Raw genomic sequence first — 24,870 nt, 5'->3', positions numbered from 1 at the left:
CATTAATGGAACAAACCCCAGAGAATGTATGTGGAAAAAGGGAAGGGACAGTACTCCTGGAATATCCATGGCTCAAGTGAGAGGAAAGGGAAGGTGTGTTGGCAACGTACCACCGGATAAAGACCACCTTTGCCAGGTAAAAATGTCCGTGAACGATCACCGAAAGCCAGCTCAATGGCTGATCTCTGCTGCAAATACTAAATGGGTCTGCAATATTTTGGGAGTTACCCCGTGTCTGGCAATTGATAGATTTAACCAAACTCATGAGTATTGCATACAGGTGTTAATCGTTCCCCGAATTACTTACCACTCAAAGGAGTATGTATATAACCATCACAACACCCCAGAACATCACCTGGGCAAAAGGGAGCCACTCACAGCTCTTACTGTAGCGGTATTACTGAGTGTTGGGGGGGCCGGGATCGGTACCGGAGTAGCGTCCCTAGTAAACCAGCAGCAAGGGATGAGGGATCTGAGAATGTCAGTGGATGAAGACCTAAGTAGAATTGAAAAGGCTATTGATGGCTTGGTAAAATCAGTAAGGTCTTTATCAGAAGTAGTGTTGCAAAATCGTAGAGGGTTGGACCTGTTGTTCTTACAACAAGGGGGATTATGTGTAGCCTTACGGGAAGAGTGCTGCACGTATGCAGATCATACCGGCATAGTCATAGCCACTATGGCTGAGCTCCAAAAACAGCTAGAGCAACGAAAAAGGGAACGAGAGGCTCAACAAAGTTGGTATGAATCATGGTTCAATCATTCCCCTTGGCTAACCACCCTTTTATCTACTATAGCAGGACCCATAGTTTTACTGGTAATCGGATTGACATTCGGCCCCTGTATTTTTTAACAAATTAATTAATATTGTAAAAGGGAGATTAGAAGCTGCCCACCTTATGCTGATACGGGCGAAATACGAGCCTCTAGATGGTGTGGAAACTGAGGATTGCTTAGAACTTAGCAGAAAAGAGCTCCAGAGATACAACGAACAAAAATAGGTAAATAGAAAAAGGGGGGATTGTGAGGGAATGGTGACCTTTTTGTTCATTGTAAGATAGGTTATCTTGAAACCCGGACATGCAGGCTTAAGATAAGTAATCTTGAAGCCCGGATATGTGGGCTGGTCTGTGGGTATGTGATTACTGATTGCTTAGGCTAGCACAATAACCAAATGTCTTAGTAATTTTTTTAGAAAACAAAGGGTACTGCAAGGATCAGCGCTGACAACGGAAGACCCCCTAGCAACCGGAGAAACGTGCGCACCCAGAAATCAGGGGACTTAAAAGAGAACGAACTTTGGGGGAAAGCGTGGCAGTTTTGTGGAGCGGAGTCTCCCTGCCACCCCAGCGCTGCAATTTGCTTTTGCCGTCTGTACTCAATAAATTTTTCAAATTGGTTTTGAGTATGGCCCTTTGTGCTCATTTATAACACTAAGTTTGCCACTTTATCTGGGTTCTCTTTATATTTCCCCACGGTACTTTCCACTGCTCTAACTCTATAAGGGAGTATGGGACTTTCACATATATTGGCCCCTGATTGCCTACTGCTTGTCTTAAAGGGGCTTACAAAATTGGTTCTCTTTCTTTCTCCCTTCTTGATCTAGTACGCTGGGCAATTGGACTACATTCTCTGAGGGCTCTTCTTACTATCCTTCCCCTCCTTCGCTTGTTTAAAGCAGCAATAATTTCGTCTATTTCATCATCCTCTTCTTCTTCCTCAGAGTCATTTGAATAAGAACTGTCCGAGTCTGTTGTGGCCTGCAGTCTACCTCGGCTAGCCCCCATCCTAGAAAGCACCATGCAAGACCTTTTGCGACGCCGCTCCCGGGCTGTGTGTCTGCGATCTTTCAGAGTGTCACCTCCGGTGGCACCTCCCTGGCCTTCGGGGTTGCCATGGTATCTCACAGGCCCGAGGACGGAGGAGGTGCCACCTCTCCGCCTTCTTTGTAAAAGGCACTGTCCCCCAGCCCCTCCTCTCGGGGCGGTGCCGAGGGCTGCCGGGCCGTGTCCCTTGCTGCCAGGGTCCGCCTTCCTCTTTCACTGACCTGGGCCCCGCCTGACCCGTGCCCCCGCTTTGCGGGGCTGCAGGAGAAGGGGCTGCGGTCTGGTCCGAGCCCGCGCCCAGCGCAGCCGGGACCAATCCGGCCCTCATGGCCGGCGCCACCAGGTCCATCTCTGATTCCTCTGGTTTTTTATATAAAGTACTGAAAGTTGGCTCCTTCTTTTTACCCTTTAAGACTAATATATGCTCCTTCTCCTTATCTCGGTCCTGCTAGCTTGATAATAACAGAAAGAGCCGGGCATATTCTAACTCTTCAAAAAATCTATCTCAGCGTATTCAAGATATTAAACTTAATATTAATTTCCTATCTAAACTTCCAAACCTAGGCCATGTTTCTCTATTATCTAATTCATATACTGGCCACATTTTTTTCTGAGAGTCTAATCAGTCTAGGCTTTGAGAGCATAGACTCCTCCTCAACTAGATTTGCCCAGTTTTTCAATATTAATCCCAAAGGGCTATCTCTTGGAATACTTCCACTATCACGTTCAGAAGAGGATGTGCACCCCATTCTGATACCCTACAATATACAGCAAAGCACAAACAGTCGAGATTCAAACCCATGACATAGACACTGATTAACTGCACCACCCTTTGGCTTCAAGCCAAGAGCACTGCAATTCAAACCTGCTCTTTATGAAGATGGTCCTTCTCACAGATAAAGAGCAGAAGTGTTGTGCTGAGGTTTTCCAAAACAAATTCACACTTTACAAAATTACAAATTACAAATCGTCTTAGCACCTAACCCAGATGCTAAACAAACAGAATACCCTTTTATTCCGTCACTCACATGTCTCTGTTCCCAGGGTTCTTGGCTCTGATATCTCTGGACCTGATTTGGGCCTTTCCAGGGCTGTCGGCCTCAGTCCAGAGATTTTCCAGATGCCTCCTCTCCTGCCTGGCTCGCCAAAAACTGTTGCCTTTAGGAGCTGGAAGAGAGATCGCACAGAGTTAGGGGAAATAAAATGGGTATTTATTCAAAGGTCTGTAAAGACCACAATCTGGCAGTACAGTGCCACAGCATGGCCCCTGCCCTGTCCGAGTGGCTCTCAGGTGGAAGTGAAAGAGCAAAAGGTCACATGATTTTACACTCTTATAAACTCTGGCCATCCAATCAACAGTTTCAATTTGTAGAATGTCATTCCCCTTTTCTCCTGGCTGAATCATCCTCTTCTCATATTGTTTATACTCAAGGCCTGGAGCCTGAAGATAACTGTCCTTAAGTCCATATCTGGTATCGGACTATTTCGCCTTTATCACCCTAAAGCACAACGGAAAGGATACCCAAGCAGAACAGAAAACTTGGATCTTAAGGCATCAGGGGTGTACCCTCTCTCCCTATCTGGGGGACATCTGCGTTTGGTAACAGAACCTCTGGTTTGTACTGCTGAGATTTGGAGAAGGTCCTCTTTAATCTCCTCCCTGAGTTTCTTGCGATTCTCCTCTATCTTATCTTCTAATTTCTTCAGATGTGTTTCCACAGCTGCAATTCTTGCATGTGTTGGGCCATGAATGGCATCTTCATATGCTCAGAGCTTCTTCGCCGTATCAAGCACAGTCTCCTCTCTGTCATCCCACTTCATTGTTGCTAAAGCAGAAGTGTATTCTTGTGGCCCAAGTCATACATGTTTTCACCACATCACGGATTGTAGATTAGGAAAAATGTTATTGCTAGGAATATAGCACCCAGGTATCAGCTATGAGACAAACTGGGGACAGCCATAGCTCTGACCACCCAAGTGTATACTTTTAAACTGACACTCCTTCCTTAAGGAAAAAAAGCAAAGCAACAAAAACAAGGTGTGGTGAGTTGACCCACCCCTTTGCCACCTACATCCAATAAACAAGGCAAATTAAATCCCAGCAGTAATTAATTTCTTCCATTTGATTAAAAAAAAAATTAAAATCCCTCTAGATTACAGGGAAAGAGGAGAGATTAAGATAGCATTTGTTAAAATGAGTCTTGGGATAAAATTCTGGAACAAAGAGCCAGAATCTAAGTGTACTGGTTTATTTTGTGAAGCCCTGAGAAATCAGCCTAGCATGTAGGAGGCAGGCAGAGCAGGTCTGAAGCTTCATGGTACGTCAAGAGGCAGTCTTCTACTGTTTTGAAGGCTGAGCAAAAATCCCTGTCCACCAGTCCATTCCCCATCTCGCAGCTCCACCACCCCATCAGACCTGATTACAGTAAATAAAAGCAGGAACAATGGCACATTGGTTCCTAATGAGAAGCACAGTTGTTTTCTCAAGCTGAAACATGAATAGAAGTGTTTGACTGAATCTTAGGTGTGTATTTCATCCTCCAACTGACCAGCCTTCAGCTCCTTTTAAGTTTCTTTCTCTCATGTTTTTGTATGTGTGTAGTGCTCCCAGCAGTTTTCCTGGACACAGCTCAGTAAGGAGCACAAGGCTTGGTGTTCAAAGATACAGATTTCCCTTCCAATCTTAAGACTGCAGGGAAGTGCAGGAAAGAGTGCGGGAAAGGAGAGGAAAGGTAATTGCCCACTGATGACAGTGACCCTGGAAAACTCCTGTCAATGGACACCACATTGCAATTTTGCAGAAATACAATCTGCACTGGTGGTGAAGTGCATAGGCAGCTCCTAGTGCTGGGACTTTGTGGCTCACAGCCCTGCCAGAGGGGAGTCCTGCTGCCAGTGCACCTCTGCAAAACAGTCCCCCCAAGAGAGGATGGTGATGGCAGCAGTCCGGGGCTCAGGGGTGTACGGAATATTGTGGGAAGATAGGTTGCAAGCATAGTGCAGAAGGCAATCTTTTCCAATGAATTACAGCTGTACTGATTACCAAGGAGTGGAGACAGCCTTGCCTGCCCAATGACGATGGGTGTTACAAGAGAGTGTGGGCTAGCTAGTCCATTTGCAGTTGTAGTTGGAGCTTGGAATCTGGAGTCTGCTGTAGTTCAGAATGAAGTCTGCTGGCTGTGCTGTGAGGAGGTAAGGGACGTGCGGTTGTGCAAGGGATAGACAAGGTAAGAAGATGCTGTGTGAGGGACAGACAGGGTTAGGTGGCTGGGTAAGGGACAGCTTGGGATTTAGCCAGTCATGTAGAAGGAAGAAGGAAATCTGCAGAGGAGAGGAGTCAGTGCTGTGTGGAGCTGCCTGTAAGAAAAGGAGTTGGTACTGTGTGAAGCTGCCTATGAGGGAAGGAGTCAGAGTTGCCTGGAAGAAGTTAATTAAGAGAAGGCATGTAAAGTGTTTAATAAAAGAATGGTGATGATGCCAGTCATGTCCATCTCGACATAATTACTACAGTAAAACATGCTATGAAAAGCCAGTGTCCATAAAGGAGACAGAGGAGTGCTTCAACTTTATTCGAATAAAGGGAGAGTGTCTACTGGGGCAAACGCCTGTGGGGTTTTCTCTCTCGAGGTTTCTGAGGGCGCAGCCTCCTTTTATCCTAAACTCCCAGCCGCATGTTGTCCTCTTCCTTTCCCCACTGGCTGAGGCACTAGGAAGGTACAGCCTTCCTGAACTGCCTACCACATATACCCTCTTGAACCTACTGTCTGGGCCCTGTAACGAACCTGCTGCCCAAAGTCAGTAGAGACATTAAGACCCATTTCAAAGACATTAAAATTCACACCTTCAACCATCAAATTGTTTGTAAAGACATTAGCACACATCTTTTCTATCAGGGGTTTTGTCCACGGCCTCAATCCCAGGCATTTTACAGACTGAATGGTAATGTGCCCCGTGCCTGCAGGCTTGACAGCCGCGGTATGGCACAGGACACAGTACTGGAAGAAACCTCCGACCACGTGCCGCGGCCGCCCCGGCAGCTCCTCAATGCTGCCCGCAGCGCGGAAAGATACGGGGAAGTGCCCGCCTGCGCTGCCCAGCGAGGTTGTCCCAGGCTCTCGCTCACACGTTGGGTCCTATCCCGTGTCATCCCATACGCCCCTCAACATTTTCCGGGCGTGCCTTAAAGCCTAGCTCATTTGCTGCTGAGCAAGCATTCCCCTGCTCGGAGGCAGCTCCAATGAGCCTCCCCAGGCCAGACGCGGAGCCGCGACAGGCAAATTTTTCTCTGTCCTCTGTGCGAGTGGGCTGGGAGGTCTGCCTGTTATAACTATGTAGTTGTTGGCTTTCACTATTATGCATTGGCTTTTCCAAATTATTATTAATCACAACGATTTTGACATAATACAGTTTGTAAAAACTTTTAACTGCTTTTTGTTATAAATTCATGAGAAATTATGATTTCTCCAATGATTATTTAATAGAAAAAGCAGCAAGCAAACAGTGCTGGGTGCGCTGGGGAGTCATCGCTCCACCAATGACGCACGCCACTCAAAATTAGTTCAACTTTTTTATTCAGTCTGAGTTTCATTTTCCCGATATCCCCCTTCTCCTTTCATTTCCTTGATTTTTACATCGATGGTTGCCTTCTGCACAGGCGGTGGCTGTTGCTAGGGGATCGTTTGCCCTCTTTCTGTGGTCTTTTGGATGAAGGCTCGTCGTCTTCAGTGTCTTTTGCTGACCTTTTCTTTCTGCATGTGTAGTTATCAGCTATTTATAGAACTATAGTTATCTGCTTAATATAGTTTTCACAATTTGCTTATTTTTGTTCTATGCAAGCAAATTATAACCACAAGTTCCTTATTTTTATGCAAGCAGACAAAACCACAAGTAAACCACAAAGCCTCTTAAGCAAGCATTTCTCCTAAGCAAGCATTTCTACAATTTATCTTTTGTTCCATGCCTTATTTGACTTTCTTAAAATTGATTTTTATAATCATCCCAAGCACTTATTCCACTCATCACACAACATTTGCATGGTTTTACTATTACTATTGCCTCGTAACATGAATCATATATACATTTTTCACATTTTGATATAGTATAATTTGCCAGGTTTTGTGGCCAATGCCCTGACCCCTGTGTAGCTTGTATATTTAAGTGTAATAAACATATAGTTTAAGCTTTCGTAAAATATTAAAGACTGTGTTGTGCATTATAATGTTTACTTTTGCAGAAGTAGCTAATGCCTTTATTTTTGTAACTAACTGACAGTAGTGAGAATAACTCAGATAAGTTTGTGAAATAGCTGATGTTGATTTAAGTACTCGTGGAAACAGCTAAAACTCTGTATGATTAGAGAAAATTGAAAGAACCATGCAGATAACATCGAAAGAAAGGATGTGAAGTGGACTTCTGCCACTGACCTTTCAGCTACCAATAACTGCCCATTTGCTTACATTATTGCATGTACTCTAAGAAGATGGGTCAGGGGTAGAATCACGCTAAGAAATTCCCAGAACATGTAAAAGAACTCAAAAGAATGTTTAAATGTGTATAATCTTAATGAATATGTATGAGGTAAATAAAAAGGTTCAGCAGCCATAAAATTAAGGGTTACAAATAGTTTTTAGAGTTGTCCCCTCTGTTAAAATGTTAAGCAACTTACTGTTCTTGATGTGCATGTTCTGTATCCCCAAGTTGGCCATCTGTTTGTACTTTCCCAAACAATCCCAGTTCTAGTTCAATCACTTCCTACTTCTGCCCTGTCCCTCACTTCACTTCCGGCCGCCTGCTGCTGCTCCCTGTCAATCAAAAGACACCGCCCTATATGCAAAGTTTCCAGAGTTCCCAAGAAACACCTCTTCAGTGGAAGTACTAACTAGCCATGAACTAAGGAGCTGTTGAGAAAAGTGACACCCCCGGACCAACGAGCCCCAATTGAGTTTTGGACGTGCCTGTGAGGTTGGAACTCCCATTCCTGCCCTCGGACAGGACTGCACGGGAACCTCCTTCTAGCGTCGCCTAGGCAAGCAGCAGCAGGTGTTGGCCCCTGGCGACCCCCCCCCAATTTTTCAATAAAAGAGCTGCTATTTAATAAAGGCTTTGGCCCTGCTCCGTTTATTACATGTATTTGATCAATGCAATGAAAAAAATATATAAGAAGATTTGTTATAGTTAACTGGCTTGCCTCTGGCAGTTGCCAAGCACCCAGTGCTATTATTAATTTGTCCCTTATAATCCCTTATTAAACTTAAAAAAACTTTAAAGAGTGAGGCTCGTTTCTCACATGCCAGAGCCGCATGCGATGGGGTGCGGAGTGAAGCATCCTCTGTGCTGGCCCCACTTCCTGCGACTCCTCCATGACAAGCCACGCAAAGGGCCGGTACACGCAGCTCCGAGACTAGACAAAAATGCGCGCAGCTCTAAAGGCAGCAATTAATGGCTAGTTCGCAATGAACAGAGATGGGGAGGAGCTGTGCAAAAAAAAGTAAACACTGAATCACGGAACGGTTAAGGCTAGAAGGAACGACAGTGTGGTCATCTGGTCCAACCTCCCTGCTCAAGCAGGGTCATCCTAACAATTACATATAGCTTAAAAAGTGTTTAGCACAGCCAGGCAGGCTGCATTTCTGTAATTTTTACACTAAGACAAATTAAAATTTGCTCAAAGTCATATTAAAAGAATGAACCCTAAATTGAAACAGGCTAGCTACTGTGTGGCTTTAAATTCCTCAAGTCATAAGGTTACCCTTTTTTTTCGAACTGGACAGTGTTCTTATTGCAAGGAACTAAGTAAGTCACCTGTTTAGTTGAAAAATTTGGCACTTCCTACTGTAGTATTCACCATCCCTTCATTATTTCTGCAACCCTGGGAATTTATCTTGGAACTCACAGTATTTGTTGAAGCTTGAGGCCAAGTTACCCCCTAAAGGATTTTCTTTTAAAGGCTTTAAAAATGCTGCTTTTCTCCCGTTTCCCCTCCCCTTTTCTTTAAAATAAGAAAAATATTTATCGATCGCAAGAGAGTTCTGACCATGTATTTGTTCAAAAGCCTTCCGAACGAAAAACACATATTGAAGAAAAATGAAGAAAGGAAGGGAGGCATTCCTTAATGGAATTATTGCATGCAAAGAAGGCTGCATATTTTTAAGGCTCCCCCTAAAAGTGCCGATGCACACACAAGGGTTGCCTCTCTGGGTGGTCTCTCTACTTTGTTGAGCTGTTGCTAAGCAGCTAATGATAGACATGTTTGCTGAGTAATTTCTACCCTCCTCCATCTCATAGAAACCCAAGCCATCTGACGGCCCTGGGGGTGGGCTTTCAACTTTTATTTCCTCTCTCTTTCTCACTGCCCCCCCCCCCCCCCCCCCCCCCGCCCTTCCAGTCCTCTTTATCCAAATGTAGAGTCTTTTTCTTCTTGACCTCTTCTTTTAAGCTGTGGGGCTCTAGCTCGATCCTGCCGGACATACGCCGAAGAAGAGTGCCAGGCAGCAGCTACCCCACCGCCGCCGCGGGGCATAGCGCGGAGTCGAGGCTAGTCGATAGCACCCCGGCGCTGAGACAGTATGGTGCACCGCGGCGAGACAACTCAGCAGCCATCGTCCGCCGTACCACCTCCGCGCCGCTACCGTTGAGCGCAGCCACGGGCAGTGACTCCTCAGGCAGCGGCGGCCGGAAGAAGCGGTTTCAACGGGAGCGGAGGAAAGCGCGGCGGCTTCTGGGGCGGGGGAGGGGAGTCGTGCTTCCCCAGCCACTCTCCTTGGGTGTGGGGAGTAGTTGCTAGCACCTCGGGGACTGTGCGCGATGTGGCAATGAGAGGCGCAGGGTGAGACTAGTCAGGAGCGGCCGCGGCGGCAGCCACCGTCCAACACCCCGCGTGAAGAGGCGATGTAGCGACGGCGGCAGCAGCAGTATCCTGCAGTCTGCAGCGCCGCCAGTTCCCCGAGGGTCCCGCTAGCAGCGGTGGCAACATGGCCTCAGCCGTTAACGTATTGGAGTCAGAGACGAGCAGCAATGCAATGGGCGGTGGCCACCCCAGCCGAGCGGCGAGGAGCGATAGCGAGAGGCGGCGAAGGACCGGAGGGAACCAGCGCGCCGCGGCGCCCGATCGGGAGTATCTGCAATGACCAAGCTACTGTGATGCGGCTTTCGCCTTGGAGCAGATCTCAAAGGTGCGTTCAATCTCTCAGGCATTTTTTAGAAATGTCGATACACACTAGTACTATTATCAGGGAGGAAGTTTTTTCTCGTAGGGGGTGCAAGGAAGAGATTAATTAAAACAGCCACCAATAAAATGCTGGGGAAAAGAGAGAGACGTCTGTGACTCTTTACTGCGGGAGAGAGTGCTCTCCTTCCCTTCTTGCATATGTTTTGTCTGGTATGTGTGTGTGTGTGGGTGTGTACGCTGACGAGCACTCTAGTTAAATTTCCCAGAGGCAGTTTCACTTCCCATATAGCTTGTGTCCCGCTCTCGCTTTTCCTCTCCCTTTTCCACTTCCTTTGCTTCTCTATTGACTCGTAGCACTCTGCAACTTCTCTAACCGGAAAAGGGGATAAAATAAGCGGCTGCTTTCTTGGCAAAAAGTTGTTCTTTTACAAAGTTCTCCACTTAGTGCTGAAAACGCGACTGTCCTCAGATAGGGGTTCTCATAGCAGCGAAAGTTTGTAACGTTTGCCCTAGCATTCGGAGAAAAACTGAAAGTTGTAAATAAATTACTATCTTAAACTTTCTGTGCGGACTGTACTGAGTCTTCTCGGTTGACTGGCTTTATTGTTAGTATGGAAACGCCGGAGGTGCAGGAGCGCGCTGGAAGCCCGACTCTGGGAGGGGAAGTGGAAAGGTCCCAACCGCTAACTTATGCGAAACAAAAAACGTTCAAAATAAACCCCGAGAGACAATGGCTTTCTACAAAGAGCATTTTGTTTCGTGGAGCAAATTTCTAGGCTTTGTTAAAAAAGGGGCAGGCAAAAAAAACTATGTGGCTGCCCTCTTCCGTTCATAAATATTGTCATAACTTATAGATGGCTGCTTTGCTTCCTAATTAAGATCACACAGTATTTCCAGACTACAGAAATTAATTTCTTATCTTATAGCACTGCTCACCATGTGGATAATGCATTTACTACAAAGTTGCGCTGAGGGCTGGGAATTAGAGAAATACCAAAAAATTCCTACAAAGTAGTTTTCTTTCACTATTGACATCTCCCTGCCCCAGCAGCCCTATAGAGGTATAATGAGAACAGGAAATGGGACGTTTTTTTCCCTTGACATGCCTGTTGAGATTCATTGACATAGGTTATTTCTCCCCTAGAGCCATGATTCTTGCCAGCATGAATGAGTATGTTGCAACATGAACTGGTAGTGGTGACTTGAATGCAAGACAGTAATGGGCATTTTAGGCAGGGAGTAGGCACACACACTGTCTCATTTATTCAGATTTTCAAGCAGTGATGGAATCCCAAACCTGTGTGGTGGTTTAGCAATAGGATGGTTACCAGCAGGTACTCATCTTGGCCTACAGGAATACTTAATGGTGATTGCCAACTGCTCAGCTGAGACACGGGATGAAGGCCCTTCCCAAAGGACAACATTATTGCCATTACTCCAAGGGACACTGTGAGGATATGAGCATTTATGTATAAATAACTGTTCTGCTTCTGTTAGTGGTTGGAGGAGGGCTTTCCCCATATGTCCTCTTGGAATAAATGTGCCTTGCCTGTGTGTCTGCCCCAGCTTCTTAACTACTAACCTTTCCTTGTCTTGTAGGGGAAAGCTACTGGAAGAAAAGCTCCACTGTGGCTGAGAGCAAAGTTTCAGAGACTGTTATTTAAACTGGGCTGTTGCATTCAAAAAAACTGTGGAAAGTTTTTGGTTGTTGGCCTTCTCATATTTGGGGCTTTTGCTGTAGGATTAAGGGCAGCAATTCTTGAAACCAATGTGGAGGAGCTGTGGGTGAAAGGTAAGTTGGAGATCCCCTTTTTTTCTGATGCCATCTCTCACCACATTGCCCCTTCTACCTCAGGAGCTGGATAAAAACAGCTTGAGTGTCAGACTTTAGGAATGTATGTGTGCATACATATGAATATAATAGGCCTCACACTTCTTCATGCTGAGGAGTGTCTGAGGACAGGACTGGTCTGGTGGCCAAGGGAATCCTACAGAGTGCTGCCTGTGCCCAATGCTGAGGTGTTTAGTGGGGCTCTGTGAGGCTGGTGAACATGTAAGAGTGTATATAGATTGGGAAGGGGTGGACAGCAGGGTATGTGGCTCTGGGCAGCACATACTACTTCACCACTCACAGAGCTACAGGACAATGGCAAACCATGAGGAGAATGGTCTAGAGACATGGGTGCCTGTGTGGTCCTATTTTTTTGGACAACTTTCAATTGTGAGGGAGAAATGTTTGTCTCAAGGTTAAAATAATAAAAAAAAGGCTGCTGAAGTAAAGCCTGGCCTGGCTGGCCCAGAGGCTGGGCAGCCAGGTGTGGGGTGGATGTGGGCACTGCCCTAGGCCAGAGAGGATTATGTCTTCCAAAACCAGCCAAGAGGTTCATCTATGTTGTCTTTGTGTTGGTAAGCACCAGTTTAGGAAGGCTGCTTTGGTAAAGGAGAAGAAATTGTATTGGGAGGCTGAGTTTTTGTGTGCTTCCTTTAGAAATAGCTCTACCCCAGCATGCAGGCCAGGGAATGTGAAGGGGTGGCTTTCCTTGAGGGCCTAGAGGCAGTCAGCATCACTACCCTCCTGCCCAGGGGCCTGCCCAGGGTTGCTCTAGTCTGAGAGGAATGACTCCGGGTTGTCACTTTTTCTTTTCAGGGAGAAAATACTATTTATTTAGCATCAGATTGCCTCTTTAGCTGTGTTGATGTAAAACCAGACTGATAATATTGACAGTGGTAGTGACTCTGTATTTATGTTCAAGTAGCTTGCAGCAGAATTTTGATTATAAGAGTTAGTACAGAAAACTGTGTAATTAATCACTGGCAAATGTCTGTGTGTGTGTGTGTGTGTGTGTGTGTGTGTGTGTTGAGGATCCCACCCATAGGGGGAGATGTATGTTCAGAACCTGTTCTGGTTATTGGGTACTGTGCACCTTAATTACTAATGCAAAGAGTTGAGCACATTGTTTTTTTCCCAACATATTTTCTTAATTCTTTGTGAGATTGTTGTGGCAGTTTATTTTGTCAATTTTTGCTCTTAGTTTTTTGTCTCTGCTTTTTTATGTCTTTGGTGAATAATTGATTGCAGTCCCATCTAGCACTTGTCTCTTAGGTTTATTATCTTAATATTATTTGGGTTCACTTACTCGAAAGGTGTGCTGTTTTCAGCTGGGGTAGAGTTAATTTTCTTCCCAGTGGCTGGTGTCGGGCTGTGGTTTGGGTTTGTGCTGAACACAGGGTTGATAATGCAGAGATGCTTTTATGCTTTTGTTATTGCTGAGCAGGGCTGTTGTGGTTTGACACCGGCCCAACACCAGGCACCCAGAGAGTCACTCAACCCCTCCCCCCCCCCCCCCTTCCACCACTACAGCTGGGCAGAGGATGGAAAAAAATTAACGAAGGCTTCATGAGTGAGATAAGGACTGGAAGAAATATTTCAAGGGCAAAGCAGGCTCAAGTTGCAAAATGAATTTATTACTAACAGAATCAGAGGAGGATAATGAGAAGTGAAATAAGCCCTTAAAACACCTTTTCCCCCCAGCCCTTCTGCCCTTCCCACTGACAGGGCAGGGAGACAGGGCATGGGGGTTTTGCTCAGTTCATCACTGGGATTTTCTTCTGCTACTCTGGGAGAGGAGTCCTTTCCCTGTGAGACTGTGGGGTCCCTCCCACAGGAGGCAGTTCTCCATTAACTTCTCCAGCATGGGTCCACTCTCACAAGCAGCAGCCATACCACACCTACTGCAATGTGAACTCCCCTCATGGGCAGACAATCCTCCCAAAAGTGCTGCGATGTGGGTCTCTCCACAGGGGTGCAGTCCTCCAAGGACAGGCTGCTCCAGCCTGGAAGCAGGGGCCCCCTCTCTCCTCTGGGTCTTCCACTGGATCACAGCCTCCTTCAGGCATCCACCTGCTCTGGCATGGGCACCTCCCCCACAAGCTGCAGGGGAACAAGATGCTTCACCATGGTCTTCATCACAGCCTACAGAGGAATCTCAGCTACAGCACCTGGAACACCTCCTCCCCTCCTTCTCCACTGACCTTGGTGTTGCTATATTGTTTTCCCTCACATGTTCTCACCTCCTCCTCTTCTTCTCTGACTAGAAGCAAAACCTGTGACTTTGTTTTGATTTTCTTCTTAAATATATCAACACAGAGATGTTACCAACCTCTCTCATTGGCCCAGTTTTGGCCAGCAGCATGTCCATCTTGAGAGCCATCATCCATTGGCTCTGCCAGACATAGTGGGAAGCTTCCAGAAGCTTCTCACAGGAGGCATCGTTGTCGCCCCCCCCCCGCTACCAGATACCAGGCCATGCCAAACCAATACAAAGGTTCACACAGAGCCAAGGCCTTTGCTGCTTTTCATACTACCATGCTGGGGAGGGGCTTGGGGGCGTGTGAGATTTTGGGAGGAGACACAGCCAGGATAGGTGACCCAAACTGACCAAAGGGATATTCTAGACCATATGGCATCCACCTTAGTATATAAAATGAGGGAAAGAAGGAGGAAGTGGGATGTTTAGAGTGATGACATTTGTCTTCCCAAGTCACTATTATGTGTGATGAGGCCCTACTCTCCTGGATATGGCTGAACACTTGCTTGCCCATGGGAAGAAGGGCTGAATGAATTTCTTGTTTTTCTTTGCTTGTGCTTTTGCTTTCCCTGTTAAACTGTGTTTATCTCAACCCATGAGTTTTGTAGCTTTTATCCTTCTGATTCTCTCCCTGATCCTGCTGGTGGGGGACTGAGCAGCTGTGTGGGGTTTAGTTGCTGGCTGGGGTTAAACCACAATGTAAGGGTCGTCCCATCTTATGCCACTACTTCTCCTGACAGTTTAATAAAAGAAACTGCTTGCTGACAATACCTATGCAACTGGCCCAGCACCAAAAATGAAACTCTTAAGGAAAAAAAATCACAGAATTGTTGAGGTGCAAAGGGACCTCTGCAGGTCATATGTTCCGAACCCCCTGCTCAAGCAGGGCCATCTAGAGCCCATGAGGATGTCCAGATGACTTTTGAATATCTCCAAGAAGGGAGATTTCACCAACACTCTAGGCAATCCATTCCAGCTCTCACTCTCACAGTGAAAAAGTGTTTTCTTATATTCAGATGGAACCTTCTGCATTTCAATGTCTCCATTGCCTCTGGTCCTGTCCCTGGGCACCACTGAAAAGAGCCTGACTGTGTTCTCTGCACCCTCTCTTCAGTCATTTATATACATTGATGAGATTCTTCCTTGAGCCTTCTCTTCTTTAGGCTGAATAGTCCCATCTTTCTCAGATTTTCCTCATATGTGAGATGCTCTAGTGAGTCCCATCTTCATGGCCCTTTGCTGAACTATCTCCAGTATGTCTGTCTCTTGTACTGGGGAGCTCAGAAGTGGACACAGTATTCCAGGTGTGGCCATACCAGTGGTGAATAAAGGGGAAGGGTTGCCTCCAGTGACCTGTAGTTGGAGCTTGTTGCATATAACACAGGGCAGTCCATGGTCTCCTTCAGAGGTCACCATAGAATCATGGATTGTCCTGAATTGTAAGGGACCCACCAGGATCATAGAGTCCACCTCCTGGCCTTGTACAGGACCGTTCCAAAAATCCCACCCTGTGCCTGAGTGTTGTTCAAACACTTGAAATCTGTCAGGCTTGGTACTGTGACGACTTCTCTGGGGAACCTGTTCCAGTGCCCAACCACCCGCTGTGTGAACCTTTTCCTAATATCTAACCTAAACCTCCCCTGACATAGCTTCAAGCTGTTCCCTCGGGTCCTATGGCTGGTCACCAGAGAGAAAAGATCAGTGCTTGCCCTTCTGCTTCCCCTTGTGAGGAAGCTGTAGACTACAATGTCTCCCTTCAGTCTCCTCTCAGCTGAACAAGCCAAGTGACCTCAGCTGCTCCTCACAGCTTCTCCTCAAGACCCTTCACCATCTTCATGGCCCTCCTTTGGATGCTCTCTTGTAGCTTTATATCCTTATTTTGTGGCACCCAAAACTGTACCCAATACTTGAGTTGAGGCTGCCCCAGTGCAGAGCAGAGTGAGTATACCCTACCACCCCCTTTCACCTCACCCCTCACCAAACCTCTGCCAATGCAGCTATTACATTCTAAATCACTGATAGATCTATGTCAAGTTTCATCTAAACAGGTATCTACATCACTGTTTATGGCTGATGCTCATTGCTGAAAGCTCATGCATCAAAAGAATAATTTAAGTATTTAAAATTCCTCTTTCATCTTTTAAGAGTTTTAAGTCAGTGAAACTCTAGTTTAGTCCAGAATAGTGCAACTATTCTTTGGTTACTGAGAAGGTAAAGGGTGAAACCTGAACTTACTGAAGGCAGTGACAGAACTTGGAATTACTTTAGTGTAGCCAGGCCTTTACCTAGCATTTTTACAAAACCTTACCAAACTAATATATGACAAGTGCCCCTTCTCTACCTATTATTAAAAGGGCAGGAGGAGGATCTTCTTTGGTAGAAATGACACCCGCCCCAAGTTACAAGAATGCAGTTCCTTTTGCCTTTCAGACTTGAGAGGAGTTTGTTATAAATGACTCAGACCTCAAGTGGGAATGAGTTAGAAAAGTTTTATTGAGAATTAATAAAAAATTCACAAAGCAAAAGGGACAGTGCTGAGAGCGTGGCCGACTGCCAGAGGCTTGTCCACAAAATGGCAGTGCCGACTTTTATAACCCTGGTGTTGCATCAGCCAAATACATATTCATAAGCAGTCATACATATTCAACCATCTTTCTTATATATCCCTGGCCCCTCCCAAAGTCTGCCAGTTGAGTCTTCTTTGCTGTCCATTGGTGGAGACCTTCTTGCAACTTGATTGGAGGTGAGATGTTGTCATGCCAAGTCCCCCCAGTGACAAGCTTCCCCATTCCCAGCTGCCTCATGCAAGGGGTACGTGTACATGCCCTTTCCCCACACCTCTCTGACAGCCGTGATTACCAGGGTTGTCTGGTGGCAACAATACAGAGGGGAGAAGAGAAGATTAAAGGGAGGGCAAAAAGGGGTTAAAAAGCAACTTACAACAGTCACATATCAAAGAACTTTAAACCTTAACAAAGCTTCTTTTAACATACATAATATCCATTCCTCATTTGCGAGAGCCAATCACCACACCACCCATCTGTAACAATCCCCCCTTTTCCTTTTTTTATAAGTCGTTTGGCTTGAGCAATAATTCCCATTTTCAATTTTGGTGATCCACTCATGCTTCTCGTCCAATGTGAACCCACAAAACCCACACTGCAACACTGAAAACCATCCCAACATTAACAACATCACAATATTCAATCAACAATACAATCAGTAATGTAATATCAATTTATATAATACCCAATGAAAGTCAATATCCATTAACTGGTTTCTCACGAGTTTAATTTATTTGAGACTCCAGAAAATTAATCTTCATTATTATTTCTGAACTTATCACATCGTGGCTAATGTCTGTGCCAGAATGTGCACTATAAATCCTTTTTTATTTCCTTTTCTGTTAAAACGTGTATTTAGACAGGGCATCTGCCTTTGTTGTACCATTCTTTTTGTCTACTTTCTGGAGCTTTGAGTGAATTCATGCACCCTGGGGATTTTGCTGGTTATGAACAGGTTTAGTTACTCGTTTTTGTAGTACCAGAGAACTTGGAGGTTTTGGTGCATAAATCCAGGAGTGAAATAGAACAGTTGAAAGCTGCATTACTTTCTTGTTCCCAGTGCCACTGCTCTTGAGCAGGAACAGAGGGAATGTAGGTAAGCAGTAGGGCAGGCTGCTGCTGGTGCCATGTGGAAGTATTGATGAGTGGTTTGAGATCTGCTAGTTCTCCTACGGTTAAGTGGACTCTTTTGTAGAGAATGGCCTTACGTTCTCATTATTCCTCAGACACTGATTCCAGATAACAGTGAACTCCATGGACACTCAAACTTACTTTCAACAGAGAATGCATTAAGGAAAAGTCCCCATCCTGATTCCATCTTTATTCATGATTTTTTTTTTTTTTCTGTGAAAATATATGTTCCAACAATTGTTGCTAGATAATATTTATGGTGGGACCTCAGAAATCAGTAATACATGCAGTGCGCACATATAACAATTCTTGACTGGTCAACAAATTTAAAGGATATTACATGCAAGTGAATATTTCAGTTATGGATAACTCTTAGAAGGCTCCAAAATATGACAGCTTCCAGGTGTATGAACTGGCTTCCTTTGCTTAAAATATGCTCCACAGCAGATGCCTAGATTAGTGCTGACTGATCCAAGCTATGGTAAATTTGTGTGGTTTTCACAATGCCATATTTATATTTCATTTGGATTTCTCCTTCAAAGCTGACCTCCCTATGACCTGCTGAAGTTATGACTGCTGGGATGCTAATTTTAGGTCATCTGCAACTGTTTTCTATTTAGTGTTTGATGGAATATGTTCTCATCTTGATACTCATGGATTTTTATGCATGATTCTTGTAACATAACAGTGTATTATGCATTTCAACATATGAGCAGTCAGGTAAAACTGAGCTTGCAAAGTTTTTTGCACCACAGTTACCTATTTAAGAATATTCTAATTGGTTAAAATACTGTTTTGGTTATAGACCTTGCAGTACTATTAATTGTTAGGCTTTTTCTTCTGTGTGTAGAATTAAGTTCAGTCTTCGAGATTTTGCTTTGCACAATGGTTTTTCTCTCCAAATATGATGTGGCTATACATGGTCCTAGGTGCTTTTTTTTTGAGTTTAGTAGGGGCTAAAGTTCAGAATTTTTTTGAGCAGTTAATTATACTTTGTCTACCTCATGTGTCTACCCTACAGTTGCATATATTTTGTTCATCTTCTGTATTTATCTTCAATATGCCTTTGCTTCTCTTCATTTTGCTAATCACTCCAGTTTTGTACTGTACAGAAAATCTCTCCCTATTTGTGATTTTTAGTGACTATCTGGAAAAACCTGAAGCTGAAGAAATGAGTAAAACTCCTTAATGTCTAAGTGACAGTTCTACAGTAGAGCGTAGTCTCCTTTAAGAGTTCAGATAGATAAAGAAACAGAACTGCCATTACTGGTAGAAACTATGAGGGAGCAGATTTCTGAGATGGTGTCTTGCAATAAAAAACGTAGTGCTGTGGAGTATGATTTGGAATCTCCATCCTTGGAAATATTAAAAATCTGCTTGGACACAGTCCTGGACAACCCTCAGCAGCTGACCCTGTTTGAGCAGGGGGATATGACTGAATGATTTCTTGAGGTCCCTTTCAACCTAAATGTCTAAAGGGACTGACACCGAATTATCTATTCTGTTTTGTTGGTAATTTTAACAACTGCTGTTGTTTCTGCTTGTATGGTTAGATATATTAGTAAAAGAGCTGTTATTCCTACCCCCTTATCTCTGCCTCAGAGTCCTTGATTCAAACAATTATAATACTTGGGGGGAGTGGAACCAAAGTCTCTATTTCAAAGGGAAACTTCTGCCTTTATCAGCAGACACCTCTCCTTCAAACCAGGACACTCCCAGAATAATCTTCTCCATAACTTTACCAGGCAGAAAAGTGAGACTGACAGGCCTGTAGTTTCCAGGGTAATATTTTTGCTCTTTTTTGAAAACTGACAATTTCCAGTCAACTGGGACGTTTCCAGATTCCCAAGACCATTAAAAATTCAATCAGAGTGGCCTCACTAAGACATCAGACAGGTCTTTGAGTATTCTCAGATGAATCCCATCAGGCCTCAAGGACTTAGAGGGATCCAGCTGGAGTAGCAGATCCTGCACAGTTTCAGGGTTGACTGGAAGTTTATCATTCTCACAGGTGTGGTCCTCCAGCTCAGGGCACTGGGACCCCCTAGGTCCAGCATCCATGTTGAAGACAGAGGCAAAGAAAGCTTTAAACATCTCTGCCTATTCATGTCCCTGTTTGTGAGGTGACCATCCTCATCCTGGAATGGACCAATGTTGTTTCTGCACTGTGGGGTTAATTCTCCACTGCTCTAGGCACCAATTTGTCGGGTTGTCTTCTTTAATGAGCCAAGCAGCTAATAGTTGCTATAAAGTTGTTTATTGCAGAAGCACATCAGTCTCAAAAGGCAAAAAGTCACAGGTGCTAAAGTCTGCAGTGGTTATCTAGACCTCCTCCTGGCTAGCTCGGTACCAGGAAGACACCCAGACCCCTGCGGGAATGAGATAAAAGACCCAAAAGAGGCTCCCTTTCCCAGAGTGTTCTGAGCTTTATTATCAAAGGCTACAAGGGAAAAGAGAGAACAGGACTGGGGGCCCGGCTTTTTCAAAGCCTCAGTTAGGGACGGAGGGAACGCAGACCTCAGCCAATCAGGTCCAGCAGGAGGGAAAGGGGGAGGGGAAAGGATTAAACTATGAGACAGGCTATAGGGGGGTCCAGGGAAAAACTATCTTCAGTGCAACATAAACCACATTAGTGAAATACAACAAAAGTCCATGCTGTGTTTTGGTATAAAGTCCCAAATAGAAGCAGAAGCTGCTCCCAGAGGTCTGGGCAGGGCCGATGTTGCTGGGTAGCTCCTGTCTTCTTCTCGGGCATTGATGATGGCAGTGAGAGAGCAGGAGCAAAATCAAAAAGCAAAGCAAAGCAAAGCACAAAGCAAACGGCAAAAAGCACCAGCTCTCCCCAATGCATGTTCTTATATAGAGACTTCCCAACAAGCTAAGACACAAACTCAAACCACTACTTCTTAAGCTATTAGAATTCTAGTTTCTTAGCATGCCAGGTTACGTATAAACTACGCATATGGTCTATATTGTTCTATCTGAAAAATGTAAGCAATATTCTTAATATAGTTTTATTATGTCTAAAACTATGTTCCTGGAGCCTCCACGGAAACACTAGTGTCCCATTCTGGGGTTCCTCCTCTGCCCCGAGATCACCCCAGAGGGACACGAAGGGTGGTTCAAACCCTGGTTTTCCCTGAAGCCGCCGAAGAGAGACTGCCGGAGACGGTTTTCTCTTTTCCCAAGGATTGTTTATTATTTCTTATCTCTGGGACTTTTTGCCTGGCCAGCAGCGGTCTGCTCAGCCTGGCATCCATGGTGGAAACTGCCTGGTGAAGGCAGGGCTTATCTTATATAGTTAGTACTACGTATTACATGTTTACAAAATCTTACCAATACAATACAATTTTATTAAATGGTCCAGCCCTGACCCCATCCAATCCAAGAGTGCCAACGTGTCACCCAACATGGATGACATGGAGAAAAAGGAGGAAAAGGTGTCCACCCCCCAAATTCTCCATCTTGGCCACGTGTCCCTTATCATAAACATTCAAGAAAACCTATTTATCTACATTCTAACATTCTAATTTACACTCTACTTATCATTATTTTCTGTGTCTCTTCTCTCAATGTGGACAGATTCTCCCAAGGAGCCAAATCCAGCCCCTGCAGCTCCTGGGCAGCACTCAGGGGTCTCTGAGGGGTCTTCCAGGGGGGTTTTTGCACCCCCAAAGGAGCCAGGGAAAAACCCTGGACTCCCACACACTAGTATCTAGGACTGTGTTTTTCAACCTTCACTAGAACTCACACTATTCTGGCATCTGAGACCTTTTACTCACTAAAAGCACTTAAAGCTCATTCCAAAACTTACTTGCTTGCTTAGTTATTCTTAAACTTACACCTCTTCTTTATGTGTGAGTGGCTTAACATACTTTAATCCATCCAAAGGTTTTAATTCAATCCCTGCACTCTGATTTCTATCTGAAGAATTCAGAGACACCCTTGACTACCGAATCCAACATGCACTGCCTTTTGCTATTAACATATTTTTAAAAGCTTTTTATTGTCCCCCAGTTCTGGCAGCTTCAGCTCCAATTGAGCCTGCACGAATTTTCTCCCTACAGTGGTGAGCAGCATCTCTGTATTCCTCCCATGTCACCTGACCTTGCTTCCACTGGGCATACACCTTATTTTTTTTGCATTATATCCAAGAGAAGATCCCTGCTCAGACAAGCCAGCCTTCTGTCTTCCCTCGTTGACTTCTGGCATTTGGGAATTGCTGCTCCTGTGCCCTTAAGAGGTGATGTTTAAGAAGTGATCAGCACTGATGGATCCTAGCATCTGCAAAAACATTTTTTTCAGGGGACCTTACTAGTTTCCTGAGCAGCCTGAACTCTGCTCTCCTTCTGTTTAGAGTTGAAGTTTTGCTGGCACTTTTCCTCCTGTCACCAGATTTTAAACTCGATTGCTTCAAGGCCACTGTGGCCAAGGCTGTAGATGTTTTTTCTTTTAGAGTTGTGTGTTTTCCAACCCCAGTGTCTGCAGCCTTGAGTCCAGGTACTTCTGAACCCTGGATGCAGAGCCCTCAGCTACTCACTAGCAAAGAACAAAAGGCTTGAGACCGTGCTGCAAAGTTCCAAGGATAGCTTTATTGTCCTTGAAGGGAATGCTAACAACGGTCTAATTATATCAGATAACAAAACACTTTATATAGGTTTCCAGAGGATTGAGTTTCTAACCAATAAAAACTACAACTTACAAACTAACCAATTATCTTAAAACTCTAAGTGAGAAAAGAACCAATTAACTTGTAACTTTAAGAGCCAATAGAAATCCTAAGAGATAACAGGGTTTTCAGTAGGGGAGGGGGGGTTTTCGTTTGAAGGAATTTCTTTGTTTCATGGGATGGCATCCCAGGGGTATGCTTTAGGGAGTAACATCTTCCACAATTCCTCTCTCTGTATTTACAACAAGAGCATTTTTAACCGTTTTCTTAAAACATTGAACTAGACATGAAAACATAACTAAGACAACAAGAATAACAATAAAAATCCACACGATTCCTTTGACCAAGGATGAAACCCATCCAGTCAGTCCCCATTGACTAAAAAGGTTGTTGACCCAGTCAGGAGTGGTTTCGGTTTTGAGGCCTTTCACGAGGTTTTTCAGCTTTTGGATGTTTTCTTGAATGGATGTGGAGCAGGAAGACAGGTTGAAGCAGCACATTCCTTCAAAATCTTCGCAGCCATGTCTGTGAGAAAGCAACAGAAAGTCAATTGCTGATCGATTTTGCAGGGTTGCATGTCTTATGGTTTCTTCATCTTTCAAAAGGTCACTCAGAGCAGCAGATGTAGCGTTGGCCTGCTTACTGAGCCAGCACCCTAAATGGTCAATGTCACCAAGGTTTTTTGCTGCTGCTACCCATGGATAAAACAGGGAGGCAGCAGTTCTTTTTGGTTTGTTCCAAATATACATTTTGGGGTCACAATTTTCGTCAAATTCATTGTACGATCTTTTTTCACATTTTAAATTGCTATTTTTCTTTCAATTGTTTAATAAGGTGGTGTTGGGGGTGAGGGTAGAAAGCTTGCCAAGGCTACAAGGTCCCCCCTGGAGACGAGAGGGGATTCCGGCCCAAACTCGATCACCACAGATGAGAAACATTCCCTTGGGCAATTTCTTGGGATGAAGTGAGGACTCTGGAATTGTGGGAGCGGTGTAATTACACCAATCTGGATAATTATATGCTTTGTTAATGGGTGATATGTCTTTTCTGTATGTGTTTTTGTGCAAATCCAATTCCTGTATATTTTGCTTTGGGCGTTTAAAGTAAAATTTGACACAGTATGTTGCTTTGGAGGACCCCAGCAAATTTAATTCTTGGGGTTCCTCAAGGGCATTTGGCAAAATTATTGTCCAATCATCCCAAGTGTCCACGGGGTTGGGTCTCTTACCTGTGGTGCTGAGAAGTTCTGAGTTTTGAATGGGCCATTCATCTGCTGTGAATGAGATTCCCACTAAACATGTGGAAAGTGGATTTTCAAGGCTGCCTAAGGATAAACACAAGTTATCTTGTTTCAATGTCTTTGCTAAGGTCACCCAAATATTGTGGCTGGGTTGTGGGCTCATCCAGCCGAAAGCATGAGGTATATTGAGGAACATCCCGGCAGCAGTGAAAACAACATCAACGAGGATAATTTTCATCTTTGAACAAGAATGAGGCTTCTGATAGGAAATACAAGCAAAATTCGTTATTTTGGAGAGAGGAGGGAGAGGATTTTGTCCTTTCTCTTTTTTCCCCTTTTTCTTAACACTAAGCATAAAAATTGAGTATAAGGTTAAACATTTTAACAAAAGTAATAGTAAAACAAAACAAAAAAATTCTTCAAAGGTTAATAATTTTTCCAACTAAAACTACAAAAAACTTAATTTCAGCCTAAGGCTTATCTGAGGCAGATAAAGGCTGCTTGGTTTTCTGTTTCGTCTGCTGTCGAGTGACAGGATGATTTTTTCTTTGGTATATGAGTGCTCTGCGACGCCTGCATCTCCATGCAGAGCTGTTTTGGTCTTGAGGAGGTTTTGTGTTTGATTCAGGAGAATTTTTTTTGGTGCCTGAAGAAGTTTGTTTTGCCGTGCCTAAATATGGTTTTATGTTTTTTCCTGGGTACCATCTTGGACCAGATGGCAGGGATACGCAAGCATATCCCCTTCCCCAAGTGATTAATTGGAAGGGCCCAGAAATTTGGTGTGTTTCTGGGTCTTTTACCAGCACTGGTGGTTTTTCAGTGAGTTTGGCTTTTGTGGAGTTTGAAAAATGACAGAGAATTGGGGGGTCGGGTTCTGAAGTTGTACAATTTAGAAAATTGATAACATAGAGAGCTTTGCAAAGTCTTTCAACTGGAGATAATTTTTTTGTGTCCCTTTGTTGCTGGTTGAGAAATCTTTTGAGGGTTTGATGAGTTCTTTCTATAATGGATTGTCCTGTAGGGTTTGCAGCAATGCCAGTGGTGTGTTCAATCCCCCATTCACTGAAAAACTTTTTTAAATTTTGAAATTTGTAAGCGGGACCATTATCAGTTTTAATTTTTTGTGGAACTCCCAGAGTGGCAAAAGCTAGGAGAAAATGTTTAATAGCATGAGTGGCTTTTTCTCCT

This window comes from Erithacus rubecula (assembly GCF_903797595.1).
Source record: "Erithacus rubecula genome assembly, chromosome: W".
Classification (NCBI taxonomy): domain Eukaryota; kingdom Metazoa; phylum Chordata; class Aves; order Passeriformes; family Muscicapidae; genus Erithacus; species Erithacus rubecula.
This window is presented reverse-complemented; position numbering follows the sequence as displayed.